Source organism: Micropterus salmoides, unplaced genomic scaffold, assembly GCF_014851395.1.
Source record: "Micropterus salmoides isolate LMB-PRFRI ecotype aquatic unplaced genomic scaffold, ASM1485139v1 Ms_hic_scaffold_8, whole genome shotgun sequence".
Classification (NCBI taxonomy): domain Eukaryota; kingdom Metazoa; phylum Chordata; class Actinopteri; order Centrarchiformes; family Centrarchidae; genus Micropterus; species Micropterus salmoides.
The window spans coordinates 15,161,504-15,180,855 of record NW_024044570.1 but is presented as its reverse complement, the minus strand read 5'-3'; positions in this window follow the sequence as shown (position 1 = coordinate 15,180,855).

Sequence of the window (19,352 nt, the reverse complement as noted above, 5' to 3'; positions counted from 1 at the left end):
TTGAAAAGCACAGATAGATTGGAGTCCATTTATCAGAATGAGCAGAGGTAGGAGGCTCATGACATCAGTGGTGTCACTATCACTGAAATAGATGTTTCGTGATTTGGTTTACTTTCTATTCACGATTTAGGTTAAGTGCAGTGAACAATCAACATGCATCCATCCATACATCTATCCAAATATTATGCCACACAGATGTATGAAACCAATTCAAGTCTCTGAATGTAGTCCAGAGACATTAATAACACTTAAATTAATTTGATGGAGGAATGCTTTGGTAGATTTAAAAGTAAAATAAATAGTAGCTATAGGTACATGGTTTTACTGTGTCTGTTTTAATGAGAGATTTTGTGCACCTGTAGTGTTTGACATAACATGCAGCATAATGAGGCTTTTATATTTAATTGTCACATATTTTTTAAACGAATGCCCGTTTTGTGATAAGACCAATCTAATACAATTAATGCAACAGCTCTACGATTACTCTTTGTGACACTCACAGTATGTTCAATTTGTTGTCCAGAGGTGTTGACTTAAAGCTATGATAATTTTTAAGGCCATACATTATGATGGTGTTGGACTAAACAGCATTATAATGAGGGGTTTTACAAAACTTAAGTTAAAGTATCTAAGTATTATCACAAAATTTACTTTAAGTATGAAAAGTGCTCATTCTGTAAAAAAAAGGCCGTGTCAGTGTTTATGATGTTTTGGGATTAATATTACTTGTACAATAATGTGTATGTTGCAGTTTACTGCTGTAAGTTAGTTGGGTGCTATTTTTAGCTATACTGCACAGAAAAATCCTCCAGTTTGTCTGAAAAAATCAAATTCAAAATCACCAAATTTGGAGATACGTAGTTTTCCCTGGACAGGAAAGGTACGAAAAAATATAATTTGAAAAGTACCTACAGCTGTCAGACAAACCTAGTGGAGTAACCAGCACTGTATTTGCATCTGAGTTGCTTTGGAGTAGAAGTATAAAGTTGCACTAATGGAAAATTTTGGTTTAATTAATAATTAATATATATTAATGCAAGTTAAACTAATTTGAGTAGTGCATCTTATATGTTAGCTACAGTATAATACAATACAACACTACAATCAGGTGTGTCTAATATTTTGTCACTTATAGTATAAATCACTCTTAACACCATAAGGCCTCATACATAATCAGACTTTAATACCTTGGTGAAAGTCTCAACCAAAACTTTACAAAAGAATTGTCAGGCTTTGGTTAGGAGATACTTGATTCTGGATTTTACTGGTGTTCATGTCTCAAGAGAAAAACAATAACATTTTTGAAAGGCATTTTTGAAATAGTCTGTTAGAATCCAGTGAGCTATTCTTCCACATTAACATGATCAGCTGAAGGAATGTATGTAAAGCTGAATTCTTTGCCTGTTTGATGTTTTCTGTCTGTTGCCTTGCTCTCCCACTAAAACTCTTTTTCGAGCCAGATCTCCTCCAGTCATTATTTAAAATCCGCCAGCTCCTGTGTTCTCTTCTCCCAGCTCTCCTCCTTTGCTAGAGCTGTTTTCACAAACTCTTCTCATTGAAATCTCCTATTAGAAGCTTCCCTCCAGAGTCTCACACTTGTTGTTAAACTGTTGTAACACCTTGTTGCTGTCTGTCTTTCACCATCACAATCTTTGTGGTCCTCATCATTTTCTCCATCATCATCATGTTCACCTTCCCTTTCTCATACAGTAGTACTGTGCAAAAGTAAATTATTGTAGCATTATTAATTGCAAAAAGTGTTTCTCTATTTTCTTCTGAAATTTCAGCAAAACTTTTAAATTTGCTCTATTCAGAGTGTATGACTCTGAGCTTTATGTGACCAAATAATAATAATACCATGAAGTCATAAGATAAAACCTAGGCCTCACAAGATAAATACATTAATTACGTTAGTGTTTACCAATTAAAAAGTACTCAAATCCTTTATTTAAGTAAAAGTAGAAATACCATTGTCTTAAAATACTCCATTACAATTTAAAGTCCTTAATTCAAAATTAAAAGTACAGAAGTAAGATCAGTACTCAGTATGCAGAATGGCAACTTGTAAAGTTATAAAGTGTAATTATAGTGTATTATATTATTCAGTTTTTAATTACTAACAAATACATGTCAGAATATCTTAATGTTGCAGTTCATTAATGTGGATCTAAATTTAGATTCTTTGTATACTACTGGGTAGATCAGAAGCACAATACTGCATAATATCACATAAGTAATCATGTTTTCTGTATATTTAAATATTTGCAGATGAAATGTAGTGGAGTAGAAGTATAAAGTACCATTAAATGGCATACTCAAGGAAAGTATGTCAACATCGTACTTAAGTACAGATTTTTAGTAAACTTGACCAAAGATCCTTCATGTTTTGCACAATACCCCGCTTGACTTACAGCAGTTGTAGTACTTCCTCTGACCACCAAGGATCAGTATAGTCTAACATTAGACAGGCTCAAGCACAGGCTCTAAGGATGACTCACTCTCTTCCATGAAATATATAGTACTGCACCAGAGATATACCAGCGTTGTAAATAGAGTGCAGCAGAAATGTTCAATTGCCTCATATTGTTTTTATTATGTTTAAGTCTAGCTTGCTGTTGTACAAAAAAGCCAAAATGCTCTGGAAGATGATTTATGATGTCACTAATCTTGTAATCTAGTGTCTGATCCCAGCATGCCTCTCATGCTCTGTACCCTGTGGGCCATAACCCCAACTAATCCTGGTGCTGTGGAGAGTGATACTAGAACAGAATAAAGAAATTATTTGGAAACCAGTTTGCTGTTGTATTGCATGATGATGACCAGTGGCACAGAGTGGATAAAGTAACCAGTTAAAGTTGTCTATGTATCATAATTTAACATGATTTGGCGTCCTTTTCGTCACATCTGTCTAAGTGGTTAGCCCGCAAACCTGTACGACAGAAGCCTACTGAGTTACACTTTCCTGGTTCTTTTTCTAATGAGAAAAGTATTGTCCCACTTGCTTGGGGTGTCCTCAGTTGAACGAGATTATTTCAGGAGAAAAAAAGCCACTGGACCATGACAAGGCCAAGAGAATTGAAAGGATGCAGAGTGTGCCATGAATTGCTCAATGTTTGCCAGAAAAACGGGGAGATTTTAGAGGCAATGCTGGGACAGAAGAGGGAACAGTGCCTGCGAGAGTTGAAAAGAAAGAACGGTTGGTAGAGGATGAGAGAGATTTGCCTCCATGAATTTTGGGATGAAAGATAGGCTTGTGTGTATGTGTCTGTGTGTATGTTTGTATGTTTAAGAGAGCGAGAGTGAGTGAATGCCAAAGAGAGAAGGCCTGGGTGTGTTGAGATAAGCCTGGGTCGTTGTGAGGTTGTTGTTTTCCAGGCACACCATGTGAATATGTGCCTGTGAGCGTGTGCTTATGTAAATTATTGTCTTTAGACATAATGGTTGTTACTAGTTGTTGAGTAGTGATTTGGGACTCTACACAGTTCTTTTTGAAATGTCGACCCTGAATGGCGCCACTCTCAATAGGCGTCTCCTCTCCTCTCTCTCTCTCTCTCTGTCTGCTCCTTCTCCTTTTCCAACATGCCGTTTCTTCTGTCAGATTTGAGCATTTACATGCTTCGAAGTTTCTCAACTGTTGTTTACTTGTAACTTTTTTTAATGTGGCCAAAAGCGTCTCTTATCTTGCAATGCTGGGAACCGTGCCTGTTTATGATATCTTGCTGCCATGCAATCACTACTTAGAAGTCCACTCCACCGCATGAACCCTGTACTAAAACTAAATTTGTGCTCTGTGATGGTGGATGGCAGAACTATGTGGGTTTGTCCATCTGTTGATTTGTGTTTGCATTCACTAGGCGGACATAAAAAATCTACCTCACTATGCTTCTCAGGAATTTACAATCTGGACTGCAAATACAATCTTCTAAATTGGGAAACTAAATTCACTCTCACCAAAATGTGTAAAGTTAATACAGAAAGCAGGATATCCTCACGCTATAATCAGAAAATACTTGAAATTTTGCTTGATGAATTACTGAAACAATTAAATGATTATCATAAAAAATATTCTGTCCAGCCTAGTCCAGTCCATAATAGTTAACTTTCTTAAGGAGAAACATAACATTAACATAACATAAACAAAAAGACAACATTAAGAAGTTATCGCTATTGAGAAAAAAGTGGATATTTATCCTCATGTAGAATTTTAGCCCGATCTTTCAGCCTCAATTTACAATAAAATGTTATTCACTGGTGACCAAGAGATCTGAAGACAGTAAATGGTGAAATCTGGCAAACAAGTGTTGATTGTCATCTTCTCTTTTATTTTAACTTCTAGGGATCAAATCAGCTTTGCTTTTATCTTCTCTATGCGTGAATTCATTGTAATTCTTTGGCAAATAGTTGTCGTCTTTGCTGTGTTTTTCTTTTTCTCTCCCTCAGCATCAAAATTGTCTTGTGGTGTTGCTGATGCTAAATCCCCACCAGCCTGCTGTTTGCCAACTCACAGCCTCAACTCCTGAAAGGGCTGGTTGGATTGTGAGGAAGTTTCCGGACTTTTTATTTCCCCTTTGAATCTTAGGCTGTCCATTGTAGAGGTGACCCCCTCTGAGTCACACAAACACTCCCTCACAGACTGTTTACCATCACAATGCTGACACTGGCACTTTCCCTCGCTGTCAGGAGGACTCATATTTATGTATTTTCATTGTAATTACATGGCAATGTTTTTATATTTCCAAAATGCCCTTGTTTTCCCCCACTGGCGCTTTTCATCCACGACCGCAGATCAAACTGAGCTACTGCCAACACTTTGCTTCCCCAAGCCACTGAGAATAAAACCCACCAGTAAACAAAAGATAAAACACCCAAATGAAAGCTGGAGAGGGAACAAAATCAACACAATGAGAGGGGTTGTTGAATAGTGGTGGGAGTGTGTGTGTTGTCTGATGCTGGCTGCTGTTGGAATTTGTTGATTATAGAGTAGGAATGTGTATAGTTCTGTGTGTGTCTCTTAATGTCTGTGTGTGTTTAGGCCATATACGGTTTAGTAAGGTAAGTTATCTGCAATGTTTTGAAAGCCTGAACTAACAAATAGGGTAGTTAGCATCTCTTTTAGAGAAATAATTGTTGACAAAGTCTTGGAATTTGTTGGCAAAGTGAGGAAACCAGTGAAGTTGACTCAAAGGGAAAAGAACACTCATTAGAACAAGAGATACAACATTAGTCTGGTGATATGATTTTCATATTGTCAAGAAATCCAAAGAAAAGACCAAAACCAACAATGGATTTAACCTAATATTAAATATGAATAGACACAGCTTATTATTCTGTGCCACAGAGCTCCATTGTTGTCCAAAAACAAATTATCACATTACATGACCCTTCACTAGGATCAACACAAGAACTGTAATTAATTTGCGGAAAATCTGCAGATGAAAATACTTAATAAAAACACTATTTGCTCCTGTTTGAGTACATTGCTTTGTCCATCTGTTATTCAAAATTATTTAAAGGCTTTTAAAATAATTAAGTTTATATTTGTGACCCTTTCTTTAAAAAAATTTTACATCATTTGTTGGAACAAATGGGCTTTGGGCTGAGTGCCAAAGACAGAGTAGAAAGCACTGAGAGACGGAATAACGTATTGTGGGTTTTGGTCTTTACATAGGATTTGTTGACAATAAAAAAATATCTAGAACATTTCCAGCCTCCTTTAATAGACTGACTGTGTTAATATCATGACATGCACCAGTGTACAATGTGTTGATGGGTTTGCAATCTACTACACTGTCTTCTGGGAGTTTTCTTTCTTTTTTTTGGAAGGATGGGAAGTCTGTTCTGTCTCTGCCTTCCCAGTTTGACATTCTACTGTCTCCCTCTGTTTATACTGCTCTCATTAGACTGATAACACCGTACACCATACTAATGAGCTTAGTAACATATGTGTGTGTGCGTAAGTGTGCGGTTTGGTTGTACATGTGTGAGCCCTATTGCAGATTTGAATTTGAAGATTGTAATTTGCATGTCATGAAAATAAGGTAGATTGCAGTTAAAGTGAAGTTGTCGATTCTTTACTAGCCCTGGCAGATTGTGCTGGATTGACTCTTATAAAAGGACATCTCTTTGTATAGGATATACATAGGAATATGCTCACTGGCCTGGTTTTTAATTGCTCTACCCTCAGGAGTTTGATGTCATTTATTACGGGGTGAGAGCTTTCAACTGACACAGAAATAAGCATCATGAAGCTAATGTGCCAGTTTTCATCCTCTGTGATTGTTTATTGTTGCTAGAACCTACATTTACCAAATTTCCTCTGTTTAATAGCATGGTATTGCAATTCTCTAAATTTCTTTCTAAATCGCCAAGTACAAGGTGTGTATGTCTTATGATGTACCACTAGATGGCATCCTGAGAGAGGCTTTGTCACCCCAGCGGCACTGTTTTGCTGGCAGAGTACAAGAGGGACATTGTAAAATAATAGTTATCTTCATAGGCCTATATTTGATTTGATTTATTCCTAAAATGATCCTTATATATTCGATGCAGTTTAGGCCTTCTTTGTGACAGTGTAATGAATGAGTCTAATATTGTCTCTCTGTTCCTTTGTGTCTTGTGCAGCATTTTTGTTTTGTCTGTCAATGCACGAAACGACTGGGAGTTATTCTTTTGCTGCTGATGCAACCATAATAATGGCTAGGGATGTTTTTTGCACAAACTTTGTTCACATTCCTGCCCATGAAGCCTACATGTGCATTTCTTTTTTGAGAGTGAAGAGAATTGGAGATGGCACTTCACGGTAGATGTTTTTTGATGTTGTTTGTATTCTGAGACTAATCATATTTAATTTAATGTGAAACCTTATTGCCTCTGATAGTCTGTGCAAAGAAATTAAATCCTGGAAAAACAACTTTTATGGTTTTTCAATCCTCTACATGGTGTCTCTATCCACGTCTTGTTACCACTGTCCAGCAAGGCTCTCACAATAGCTGCGTTGAACCTTCAGGAATGTTAAACATGGGGAATTTCAACTAATTCAACATGTTTGTGACAAACATGCTCTTGAGCAGTTGCTGTTCTTTTATAGTGACAAATATATGCCTCGTGGCAATGGGGTGATCAGCGCTCTGTGTGTTTTTGTGTGTGTGTGTTTGTACATATACATGTATTGAAGGTTTGGCATTGTGAGACAGAACTGGTTGTGTTTGCTGTGCGTGACTGACTAAGAGCAGAGGACCTGGAGCAGCCAGCTGTGTATACCCTGGACCAAACCTGCTCGTGAAGAGAAATGTTTCACCACACCAGGTCAGATCACCTTCAACATACTTAGACACCCCTTCTTCCTCTCCCTGTCTATCAAAACCACGGGTCAGCAATTCCTTTTTTTTCTTTACTCCGTCTCCATCTTTCTTACTGTCCAGCCATACATCATGCGCACCATCCACATTCTCACTCCCTCTCTCTCTCCCCTCAGCTCAATCGCACCACACCGTCTCTCTTTTCTTAGCAAACCTTTCTCTCATCCATTATTGAGACTTGTTTTTTTTCCTTGAGTCTCAGAGTGAAGAAGGGGAACAGATCTTTTGAATTTTTAATGCCCCACATGAAAAATGTAGCATCAGTCATTTCTCAACGAGACAAACTGGTAAACTTTTAGCAGGACACATCACACCAAGTCACGAGATGATGCGAGACAAGGAGAGAAAAGCCCCGTGGCCTCTGACATGGAGAGATGGGAAGTGGGTATGTGCGGATGACAAAAGGAGATGGATAAATATTGAGTGAAATATGACAGGAAGGTGACGAAGTGGAATACGCTGTGATACAGGCGTTCCATACCTTAGACAAGACCAGAAACAAAGGTAAAGGAGTACAAAAAAGTAGGTGGACAGAATGAGCGAGTCAGGTTGATACAAATGTTTACTGGAGAGTGCAATGTTTCAACTCAAGAACAAGGAGATAATCGTATTCAGTGAATACCTAGAATGATTTGAATCCCAAAGGTTTTGATAGAGGGTACTTTATAGTCTCTAGCCTTATGGTAGTTTGTTATGCATCAGGAAAACCTCTTAGAACCCCCTCCAGTCATCTAACCCACCACCCACTCTCCCCTCCCTGCTCACCCAAGCCACAGAGCATGCTCCACAGCTCTTCAAACAGCAGCCAGGTCAAGGTCAGCGTTGTGAAATGGTAAAGACCTTTGCCAAGAGAGACTCACTAACACATCAGGTCTGGACCGCATATCCATGCACATGATGGGATTTATCAGGGCTCCTGCAGCCGGCAAGACACATACTGCGGCAGGAGACAGGCGAAAGCAGGTGGAGAGTGGGAGTGTGTATGTTGTGAGTAGGAAAAAGAGGGAAAAGTAAAGGCTGTGTTTGCATGTTACATGCTTACATATTTCTCTCTCTCTCTTTGCACTCATGCTTTGATCATTTGCACTAGCAGCTATAGAAGGTGATTTATGCCCTAGCAAGATGCTGAAAATTATGGAACATATTTTCATCATGACTGCATGTTATGCATCAGCTGACGCTATTGTATGTCAGACAAGCTACAAGAGGCAAGGAAATTCAAGTAATGCATTCTACGGCTATAGTGCAGTAAGCTCTCTGAAAAATATACCGTACCACTGTGGATGCGACAGGCTGATCTGCCCTCATCTAGTTATCCAGATCATAAATCTGACTGAAAAAAAAGCTTCACTGCCTTCCCCCTCCATCTCTGTTCCATACACATCTCATAGCTCAAGGTGGGGGAAGAAGCAGAAACGGACCTATGGCCTGAGGGGGTTGTATATCCCTGCCATAAGCCTGGAGCATGTCATCTATATTTATGCACTCATTTAGTTGTTTGTGTCTGCAGATTGGCCACAGCTTGAAAAAGCTCATAAATACTACTTTGGCAAATTGGTGTAATGTATAGTACCCTGCTGCCCCTCCTTTACAACTTTGCATAATCTCAAAATGGAAATACCTACACATATACAATTGAGCGAATAGATGGATCAGTGTAGGAATGAATTAATGTGTGATCAGTAACTATTTCCTTAGTGATATTTTGCAGATTTCTGCAGGGCTTATTATATATGATGTTATATTATATATTACTACAACATATCACTGGCTTTTAGGGAATTGTCTTAAAAAATATGGAAGATTGTCTAATATTTGTATATTTGGTGAAATATATTAAGCTGCACATTGGTTCCAAAGGAGGGTTTAATGCTGTTGTTATTTGACTCTCTAATGTTGGTTGCTTTTATTGCGTGTTTGTGGTCTCTAGTAGCCTTGGCCAGCTTATTTCTTACTGCCAGCCATCCGTCAGAGGGAGCGAGGTAGTCTAGAGGACAGGGACAGGGAGGGGCCCCCTGCTCTAATTTCAGGAGTAAAATTGACAGCAGGAGGATGTTTCTGCCACAGGCCTTGGCTGGTTTGACAGTCAGGAGGATCCATTAAGGGACCTGCCCTCATCTATAACACTGTCTTTCTGTGAACCCCATTTAGCCAGAGGAATTGTTCTCACAAACAGCAGCAGTATTAAAGGACATCAGGAATGTGGTTTACACCAAGGTTTACAAGGCATATGGGTGAACAAACAATGATCATTTAAGAGAGGAAAGCAATCACTGGTATCTTTGAGCTATACCAGCAGGTTGTAGTTCTCAATAATTTACCAGGCTTTAGAAGGGATTCTCTTCTCTCCATTGCCTTGAAACCACATAGTAAATTGCTGTGGAAAAAACCCTCATGGTTAATGTAATATTTTACAGTGTGTGTTAAAAGCAGATGTTTCATATGTGGGTTTCATCTGTACATGCACAATATGCAGAATGTATAGCCTGTAGCAATGGACAGAAATAGAACTAACAGCCTGGCAATGAACTGTCAAGAGACAAGGAGCAAGAGGTTCAAATGAGGAGGAGGAACAGTACAGGCCCAGCTAATGAAAGTGGGACTGAAACACTGAAATTCCTTCATAACAACAGGAGGGAAACCAGGGAACATCTATAATCGTATCTGACAAAGGTGAACGTCTTCTGTCTTCATTTTAATGCTGTTCCATTCCTTCGCTGATGGCGATGAAGTTCTAATAAGGAATTGATTTTTTAGGGAGAGGGAAGGCAGTAACAAGGGTGACCTTCTGACCCCGTTGCTCATTGTAGGTGTGGCAGAAGATGGTCCTCATCCCTGGGATCGATGCAGCAGGCCTCATAACCACCCTTGGCTGATTTCAGAGGCCCAAATATGTCATCAATGTGTCATTGAGCATACGTCTTCGCCAGAGGCGACAGGACCTTCCCCACCCGCCCCCCTGTCGGATGAGAGGGCGGAGAGTGGCATTTCCCCCAATTCTGTGAAATGGTGCAGAAAACAGAAAGAAAGAGGGACACGCCCCACAGTGTCTATCAGTCCCAAGTCTGCAGCGCTGACCTCCTGTGAAACTTCATCTAGATGCCCTCATCTGTCAGTGAATGGGAAAGGAGGTAAAGGAGGAGGGGGTGGTATTGGAGCCAGCAGCCAATCTCCCCTCCCTTCTCCGATGCATAATTCAGTGTTTCTCTCACAACAGCCTGCGCTTCGAAGGGCTCATCTTCCCCCAGCCATGCGGCCTGCAGTCTGCTAATATGAAAGAAGCTCAGAATCCACTCTGTTGTTCCTTCAGGCTTTCTGGCTCTACACTCTCAGTCATACTTGTATGATTTATTCAGCTTGTTCATGCATGGCGTGAGAGTCGGACCCAAATCGACGAGTTGGGAAACATTTTTGTCCTTGTCAGAATCCAGCCACAGAACTTGGCAGAGGAAGTGTGTCGGCATCACTGTGGGTTGTCAGAGTGACACTGGAGTAGCTTAACCTCCCACTGGTGGTTAGCCTTGCTGGTCCTTCTGAGTGGCTCGCCGCTGAGCCAGTGTACAGAAACCCTGCCTTGGCCTCAATAAGCAACCAAGGAAGGAAGCATAGAGGACAAGAGCACAGGGTGACTCTTCCTGTTCCTCCAAACAGTCCATTTTTGTTTCAGTCATTGAAAGTTCACTAAAAAAGTTTTACCTATGCTAGTTTATGTTTATGTTTATCTGAATGCATGTGTTATACAGATGCAATAAGTTGGACTTGTGGTTCATAGTAATGGTGGTTTGTCTGTTGCGGGAAGGAGACTAGCTGTTTATAGTATAGTGTTGGCTGACCCAAAACATACAGAGAGCCACCTCATTGAGGAGCTACTCCTTTTTATCTCCCTGAACGGGTATACTTTTAAAACTTGGCACAACCACTACCATGAAACCGATAAGTTTGTCTGCTACCACAGCGTGTTGACAAGGAGAAAATGTTGCCAAACACCGCTGTGACTTTCTAGGACAAGGGCCATCAGAGTCTGTAGATTTGGCGAAGAGTCAGCAGAACCTATAATGGGCTTGGCAACCTACTCTTAAGCTGATGATATACAGAGCAACTTTTAGAGCAATCGTGCAGGGCAATGTTGCTGTCAATGGTAATGTGTAAAGATTACTACCGTAATCCCCTTCCCCCACCACTCCGCCACCCACCCCGCACCACTGCCAGACGTTCAAAACATAGTCGGACTTGCCACTAGCAAGATTGCCCAGCAACGTTGCTCAAAAAGTTGCCCGGTGTATCATCAGCTTTACAGGGCATGGGTTAGTACCATGACGTGGCTCAACAAGGGAAAATATTAGACTTCATTTGGGGGCTAAATAATCCTGACAGAAGACCAGATTTGGCTCGCGAGCCATAATTTGCCCTTCTTTGTTCTAGGGTCTGGATTGACCTTTAGCTTCTCATTATATAGTTGTTTCCCTTGTGTATCTGAAGTTTTATTTCTGGCTGTCCAGGCTCTTGCTGATTAATATGTGAACATTTCACTCTCTTATCTCTCCTAAAACAAAACACTCTCTCCATTTGAGTGCTTCTATAATCTGTTTATGTTTTGCTTCAGAGGCAGAAGATGATGGTGATTCTTAATTGCCGCTGAGCTCTCCCTGACCTCACTGCCCATGTGCTGCTCCAGGTCAAAAATCCTACTGTGACGTCAAATGTAATGAGAAGGCATAATGGCTTGTTAAATAGCTTGGCGTAAATGATGGCAGTGGGGGTGAATGAGCCTTGTTTGGGCCTGTGACAGCACCGCTCAGGCTCATGACCATAATCCATCAGTTTGTGCCGATGATGACATCCCCTCTCCCAATTCATGATTGGAATTGCCATTTAATTGCATGGAAAGTTCCCACCCTGGCCCAAGTAAGTGGGTTTCATCTCACTAACTGTTGTGTGAACATTTCATATCCCACCCTTATCTCTCTGTGTCTGGTGCTCTCTTGATCTTCTCTCTAATAGAGAAGAGCGTAGCTTGGGGAGCAGGTTAATTATGGAGTAGAGTTTAATTATTGCAACTAGATTTTTAGCTGATCAAAATGTGTCCTTCTTCTCATTGTGTGTAGGAATTACTCCACTGTATGTTTTACCTCTTAAATGATTGATTTTAATTTAGCTGAATATTATTTTCTTTTGCAAAATCCCTTCTCATTAATCCCCAAGGATTAGTTGAGCACTAGAAAGCAAGTAAACGATTTGTTCCAAAACTTTTAATTGATAGAATTTTGGAGCAGATAGACATTAATAATTTATTTTTTAGCAACGCTAACAATCCATAGATGTACCTATAGAATAACTGATCAGTCACAGTGTAGGTTACACAAAGGCTTTTCTCTGTATAAACTGTGACTTAGCTGCTAGTGTAGGACTTGGTCATTAGCTGGCAGTCATTAACAACTTGTTTAATTGAACTCATTTACAGGCTGTGCTAATCTGCTGAGGTGACCTTGATTCTGCGTCTGGGTAATGTTTATGCAGTGCAGCAGAGTGTATCTCTCTGTATGCCATTATGAGCAAAAAATGCAGTGAGGCCCATGTTTGGCCATAAAAGTCTGCACTTCATTACTCATAATTACCTTTGCTGTTGCCCAGAGAGGTGATGAGTTTCTGTACTTTTAGATTAGATGCCAGTCTGATGCCAGGAGAGCAAAACTCATCAGCAGAGATATTGAGGGAGTGGAGTGCTAAAATCTCAGTTCTCATCTCTTCCCTTTTTCTTTCCTCTTTTTTTTGCTCTTTAACTACTCACTGTATATCAACCCAGCCAGAGAGGTAGTAAATCTCGGGCACTCGTGCAGGACAAGTAGCAAATGCATAGTGTAGAGGAGGTGTGAGGGGCTGCTTGTTGGAGTGATGGATTAACGAGGCATGGCCTTGTCTGCGTCGCGTGTGCAGGTGTCTATATGGGGGGTGGATGTGGATAGTATGGAAAGTATGTACGTGTATCCTTTCACGTTTTTGTGATCTCTCTAGCAGTTATTTGGATTTTGTAATGAGTGTTTTGACTTTCTTTCTTAATTTAATTAGGATAGGATTTTATGGATATACTAAAGCAGATTTTGTTCAAGCTTAAATATACTAAGTACTTTGCCCCACACCATTATAAAGAACAAATACTTGAGTGAAGAGTAATGTTAATGTGCCCCACATTACAAAGTCAGCCATATGTTGACACAGTGACACAGTAACACAGTGACTGCCATACACAGGATCAACTTCCCCATTAGTTACCATAAACAAATGCAGTGCAGTGACGCAGAGGGAGAGGAATAGATTTTTCTTCTCTCCAGGTCCAGCGAGTTGAAAGGGAGATCCTCCCTCAGGGCAAGAGCTAGAGACTTACATGTAAAGGGGAGAGGGAATAAGGAAAGAATAAAGGAGACAGTAGGAGAGAGACTGCGTGAGTAACAGTGGATGAGCGTAGGAGAGAAACGCTTGGAGAGAGGGCAATGACTGAGAAAAGGGCAACCACAGAGAAAATAGATTAGTCAAGAAACTGCAGCAGCAACACTTGGAACGGTAAATGCCGGAAGAGGAGAGCAAAATAATTGAAGGAGGTTTTAGATTTCTCACCACTTGGCTATTTCGCTTAGATTTAGGATTGGTCAGAGCAGGGAGGTGAATATACAAAGAACATAAGCCTGTGATTGGCAGGCACATTTGTGATAGAGACAGACAAAGAACGAAAGCTCTGTGAGCACAGTCAATAGCCATTTAGAGGAGACGAAGTGAGAGATGACAGCTGAGCAGAAGGGTGTGAAGAGAGGAGGAAAAATGAGGGAAATGCTGGGAGGATGGGTGGGGGCGTGTCCTATTGTATATTGTGGTAGGATGGGACTGTTTTATGACCTCTGACCTGTAATTAGATCAATGAGTGTGTGGAGCACTGTGAAGGACCTACAGTGAAGGACTCAGTGGGCCATTGTATTTTGTGTAAAGGTGTGGCTGTGTGTGTCTGCATGCATGTGTTCATGGTAATGTGTATCTGCACCTTTCTGTTAATCACAGCCTCTAGCCATCATGATGATGGTGGAGCAGGTGTACATGAGGCTCTGTTCTTTGTGATTGGTACACTGTGGTGGAACAGCTATTGTCCTTGGTTTTTGTGATTGAAAATGTAAGTGCACAGTGTCCTTCTTATTGATGACTGAATATAAAGTCTTGAAACAAATTCCAGAGAGATGTTCTCTTTTACTCTTTTACTCTATCATCATCTCTTTTTCATGTTCATTTTTTTTCTTGACTGATAAAATGACCATAAATATGTGTGTGTGTGTGTGTGTGTGTCTTGTATTAGCATTTTGGCAGGTTTCACTTTATTAAGCAGGGCCTCATCATTGTTTGACTCCCTTAAAATCAACTAGCTGTCTGTGTGTGGCTGTGCATTTGTTTGACTTGTTGATCCCCTCCATGTGGGACCACCAGCTCCTGGTCCACTGACCCATATAATGAAGGGCAAAGGCCTCCCTCCTTCTATTCGTAGCCACAAAGATTAAGGGCACATTATCATCTGTCTCACTTACTCCCAACTAACCCCCCACCCCCCCCTTCTCTCCATACCTCTTCTTCCTCTGTATTTGGTGGTTTTTGAAGGTCCGAGTGTGTGACTTGACTTGACTAGCTCTGTTTAAGAGATATTGTATCATGTCTGATCAAATCTGTTTGATTTACCCAGCCCACGGCTGGATGTTCATCCATCTGTGTGGGGTTTATATAGCAAAACAGCCTTGATCCCGGTTTCTCCAGCATCCACACCCGCAGAATCCACATGCCCACAGCCACTACTCAATGCAGCACACTATGGACTCGGCTACAGCTCGGCTTAAATGAGGTGATGGGTATTAGCGTTTAGCCTGTGGAGCTACTATGGGCTAAACCTAGATGGTAAATAAGAAGGTTGTGTGCCGACTGTGGTCTTCGGTCTGGAATTTATAAGCTCCCATGACATCTGTGCCTTTCTCTAATTGGCATCATCCTACCAGCCTCCAAGTTCAACATACTATACAATGGAATGTGAAATGTATCCAATTAAATGTGTTACAGTAGATTCACTCAAACATATGGACCCTGACCCTTCTGCAGGTTGATTGCCAGGTGTCAGATTCTGCTGTGGTCTGGTAATGCCAGAATTCATCCTTGAAATGAAGGAAAGCGGAAAACACAGTCAGTGCAGCGCTCCTTGTCCATGTCTCTGGAGACCCATGGTAGGTGGGATGGATGGAGCTGAAGAGATGAATGCTGGGTAGCCAGTCTTTGTGCTTCTCCAGAATGAAACCTTGATCAGGGATATGGGGAGGAGAAGGAGGAGAGCAAGGAGGAGGAGTGGGCTCCAAGAGGGGGTGTGAAGCTACTGGTTTAAAATGAGATTTTCACTTATTTATTTATTTAGCTGAGCTCATAGCTCAAGGCTGTCTGCTTGCTTTTTGTTGTATGTTCCATGGCCTCAGTGCCCTCTTCCCCCCTCCTCCCTCTGTGTTTTTAATGTGAGTGTATCTGCAAGTGCAAATATGTGTGCGTGTGTGTGTTTATGAGTGCGTATAAGCATTTTATCGCTGCTATCACTACATGTGTGTTTATGCACCCTCTATCTTGTATGAAGTGAGAGCCTGAGCTGGTGTCTAGGGATGAATGGTATCTTTTGGGATAGATCTGTTTTATTATGTGTGTGCCAGACACGCTGTGCATCTATGGCACACACAAGAAAAGCAACCTCTCCCTGGCTGTTGCTGTGCACAATGCCTGAAAACAGCTCAGATTATGCAGGACACAGCAGAGTGAGAACAAGAGCTGTTTTGTCTTAGTATTTTATTTTTTTTACAAGTTTACAGACATTTGCACCAACCACACTAAAATCAATATTGTATCTATTAGGCTATAACAGTTTTTTGTGAGTGTGGTGAAGGATTTCAGATGTTAGAACATTTCTCTCGAGTGTCAAAAGGGTAAGAAAAGGGATGCTGAAAAGTTCATGTCAGTAGCTCATTGATCTCTTTTGTACATGAAACCAGTCCTGTGTCAGCTGTAAAAATGATATGTTATGATACCAAAAACACATTGATGCACCTTTAAATAATAAAACCTGTTTTCAGTGGTTACGTCTGCTCACTCTGCTCTTGAATGCCAGTCAAACACTAGCATTCCTGTTTTTCTTGACTCTGCTGTGTCCCACATAACTTCTACCTCCTGTCCTTTCTAATTGCTTGCATGCTGGATGTTAGGATGGGGAAATGGCTGTCTGTGGTGTCAAACCACTCAGCACTCACTCCGTCTGTCTATGTCACAATGTGGCCATGTGTCTGTCATCTCCCGTGTCTCATATTCCTCAGCTTGTTCTTTCACAGCTCTGTTTCCATGACTGCAGGATGGGAGGGGGGTTGCTGTGATAACAGTGAACTGGGAGCTGAACTGAAAACGTGTAGTTTGGAGAACAGATTTCATGTCTAGCAAATGCAAAAGAAGTGCAAGGCCAAAAATCTGCGGACGCAGGCAGCCCTGAGCGACGCACTTTGCCATGCTCAGAACTCAGAATTATGACTCACAGCTACTGAAAAATGTATCATACTTATATGTGCCAGGCCATGTGGCTCCGTCATTTAAACTCACAGACATATACAGACATCTGCTGCAGCCGTTCCAGAAAATGATGTATGAACTCTAGTGTTTGACTGCTTAGTGTTTTTCTAAAGTAAATTCATGGGTTCACCATTATGGAAAAAAGTGTGGCTCAAAAGGCAGAAAGAGCAAGGACAAGTCCATTAGGACAACAATTTGCACCTGCACTCGTTTAACCTCTACTTATTTCTGTGTTTCTTCAGTGGAACGGAGCCCCTGCTGTGAATGCTGAAAAATGCACTTACTTCTGTCTGGCAAGGAAGACAGCAGGGGAGGGATATTTGTACATTAAGTATTCCTAAGTGTGTACTATATGTAACATATTGCAGCGGTGTCCTAATTTTTTTCTTTACTTTCCTTATCACGGGACTATGTAGGCCTACTTATCTTCACAATAAACTGTTTGACACCTAATACATAAGAATTTTAAATGCACCTGCTAATTTCAAATTTGAAAACTTACAGAGTACAGAGTACAGAGTACAGTAAACCAGTAATATTACTGTACCTTGTAATTTTTTGAAAGAGACAAAAATATTCTACTCCAGTAATTTACGTAGTAGAGAATGAGTGATATTTTATCTGCCATCATGGAATAGCTAGTTTATTGAACTTCTCTTATTCACAGAAATTTAAATATAAATTGTCTCACAAAGCATGGAAATGTTCATTGTGAAACTATTATGTAGTAAAAATAATTATAAGTCGAGCTCTACCCGAAAATTGTCTGCTGTGTGCTATGATGTATAGCACAAGGCCATGGGCTAGAGAATTAAAGCAGCCATTATATTTCTTTTGAAGAAATGGGCCAGGAATTGAAAAGGCCAATGTTAAATTCTGATTGGCAATGACAGGTGCATCCATTGCAAAGTCAACAACTAGGGTACACTCTTCAGAGCTCATACTCAAAACCAATCATGTTAAATTCAAATAACACATACATCAGTTTGCATATCCTGAAACAAAGGTCTTGATTTTAACATACATGTTTTCTCAGTCTTTTGATAGAAAACAGTGTCTCCTTATAGAGAGAAATTACTCTTTACTATTTCAGTTTTCTTTAACAGGGTTTCACTGAGTTTAAATTTGGATAAGGTCTGCAGGATTTCAGAGGTGGTCAGCAGTTTAATGTGGCCTAAAAGGGAAGACAAAAACAACTGACTGACCCATTCTCATATCAAGATTAATTCTGTCCTGCTAAATTCTCAGACAGAACGTCACATACTACTGATTAATCTTCATCTAATTTCCAAAAGCAACGGTTTTACTAAGACAAATTACTACCCATCAACTTAGCACTCTGTCTTGGCACTTTATCCAAAACAGACTTGCGTCTGGTGGTCAGTCGTTTATGTGAGAGAGGAGGACCACAGTATGTGGGGAATGTTGATCCTACTGTTTTTCAAAGGATGACACTCCACTTGGTCTACAGGACCGCTTCATTTGTCATGGTGTCAGTGGAGCCACTTCCAGAGGCTCACTGCTTAATCCTGGGGTTATGGGAGACAGGACAGCGGAGTTCTCTTATCACCCAGTGGGGCTCAAGTTTAGCAGCACATCATTTCAAGAGGCAAGAAGTTGATATGTGACAAAATATGAAAGTAAAAACATCAAATGTATGAGCTCAGAACTTGAGTTACTGAAAGAGCACAACAAACAGTACAACAATGTTCTGTGATCACTTTGTCATGTAAACATTTCAGTCTTTTTAGGAATTGTTAAGTATAATTAGACCACTTGTTCCAACTGTAATCATAAATCAGTCACTGAATTACTGAACGATTATAATAAGTCACACAATTATTTCAGCAGTTGCATCAGAAATAACACAGAATTAAGTGAAACGTTTGCAAGACATTGCGTGGTTTGGGACATTACCACAAGTCCACAAATTCTACCTGCCCTAAAGTGGACTAAATGAAGATGGATCCATCCACAGAAAAAATAAATATAGATCCAACCTTGACCGGACGCAACAGCAACTGTACCTGAGCTTATATGAACCTAAACAAAAACGACCCTTTTCATACCCATTTGGAATCATGTTTGGATACCATTTTTTTAAGATGTAGAATCAGAACAGAAGTGGATTAATACTTGTTATTTGTGTAAATCACTGTGTGTCCGTTTATGGACAACTTCTGGTTACAAACAGAAGCTGGTGCCATTCAACATGTTAAAATGCCCACTTTGTTTCTGTATTTCAGGAGTTAAAATACAATGTTTGTCTTCTGGAATACTGGCATTTCTTTTTTACTGTGGCAACAGTGCGCATGGAAAAAGAGCTATCCTATGTGCAGTGACTTAAACTGGGGGAAGGTTACAACGGAAAAACACACACAT